This window comes from Cynara cardunculus, assembly GCF_001531365.2.
Source record: "Cynara cardunculus var. scolymus isolate 2C chromosome LG 5, CcrdV1, whole genome shotgun sequence".
In the NCBI taxonomy this organism is placed as follows: domain Eukaryota; kingdom Viridiplantae; phylum Streptophyta; class Magnoliopsida; order Asterales; family Asteraceae; genus Cynara; species Cynara cardunculus.
The window spans coordinates 17142203-17144107 of NC_037532.1; positions in this window are offsets into that span (position 1 = coordinate 17142203).

Consider the following 1905-nt stretch of genomic DNA (forward strand, 5'->3'; position numbering starts at 1 on the left):
AGGCAGACCTTTCACCAAATTGTCATTCATCAACTTGTTCAGGTTTTTGATGTTAAGATGCGAAAGTCATCGATGCCACAACAAATTTTGCTGCTGTTGGATCTGAATTCAACTTTGGTATTGATCTAATACTCTAAATAAGCTCTAAAACAATTGAAGTGCAGCGAAAATATTAATAAGAGCAAAACAGAGTGAGTAAGTGATTAGAATTTCTAAACACACCAAGAACACACAATCTCAACGAAGAAGATGAATGCAAGAAAATTGCTCCAAAGGTTTTCAATCAATTCAATTGAAAATTTTGAAAATTACAATACTGGAAGCGCACAGTTTACAAAGGCCCTATCCGCTATTTATACTAGTTCCTAACGACCTTAGAGACTAGATCTTGACACGTGTCTTCATCTGGGTCGTCCAAAGAAAGTCGATTAAGCCCTAGTCACGTGAGAAGCACATGCGGCTAACTACCTTCGAAAACTGTTAGAACATAAACCTCACAGAAGACGAAAATCGCAGACCCTCTGTGAGCCATCTCAGAGGCTCTGCTGTAAATGACTTGCATGTTCTTTTGACAGAGGACTATTTTACAAAACCTCTATGAGACACATCAGAGGTTCTGCCACTCTTGACTTGTTCGATCATACGGCTTCTGTCGCTAGTCCTCTGTTGTCTTCTGTGGAGTTAACCTTCTGTCAAGTCTTGCAATATACTTTTTCTATACTTTTACAAGATAGGAATAATGGAGCTAACAATCTCCCCCTAAGTATTGAAAAAGTAATTGTGGACAGCTGGGTGCAAGATTTGACTTAAGGAAAAATACAAGAGGAGATTCATCTCATCCTCTGCAAAAATTTACATTACTGAAAGAAGTAAAAATTGTGCAGGCCTACACTATTACGAAAGTTTACTCAACAGTAGAGTCTGGATAATCGTCTACAGCATATTGCAAATCAGTCTTGTAGACCTTGAAGATCCATTCCCTAAATGAGACTTGTATTTTGATGGTTTCTAGAAGGTCCTTTACTTCATCCGCCCTAATTCGCCCTTTCTGCACCTCTGCCACCACCGAGTTGAACACCCATTCGAGGGACTCTGTTGAACACTTATGCGCCTCTTTCGGATCAAAGAATCTTAGTATCTCATCCTTGTCCAAGAAAACAAACCCAAAGATAGGATTGTGGATAATAGTGTTGGGATGRAACYTATGCAGCCAAATGGGTCTGTTCTTTGGAGGAGTAATCTTCAGCTCTGGCTGGGCCAACCTCATAGAAATATCGAAGTCTTTCAGGCTGTAGAATTTGACTTGGGTACGCATCACCTCTATCAGCCTTATGAGAGAAATCGATTAGCTTGACCTCCTCTCCATGTACTTGTTCAGGATCTTGTGCAAGAAGATTAGATCAAATACGCACAGATTGTAGAGGTCAGCATCTGTAAAAGTGTAGAGGTTGCCATCATCCCTCTTCACCGTATATTGAGTGTACAGCACGGTCTTCTTCAACATGGTGCGCGGAGAGATGGTTTTTAGTGAGCAAATAACGTGCTCTGAGAAGACCTGTACTGGTGGCTTGGTGAGTTTAGAAAAGTGAAACTTTGCTTCGACAGAGGGCATGCTAGTTAGCTCTGGATTGTATGGGGGCTGTGTGTCCGTGGATGAGTAACGCCACAGCAGAATCTCTTCGACAGTGGTTACGGGCTCTGTACGCATCCTCTACGTAGGAATTTTGTTCATCGAATCAATAATTTCAGAGACCCTCCCTACTGTGACAGACTCTGGCGTTCTGATGTCTTCTTGAAGTATTGGCCTCTGGGTAGACCCCTCTGGTAGGATTGGCTTAATTGTTCCTAACAGAGCGTCGAACGTACCCGTGGACGTCTCTTCAGGTATCTTGGCTAGTTTGGAAG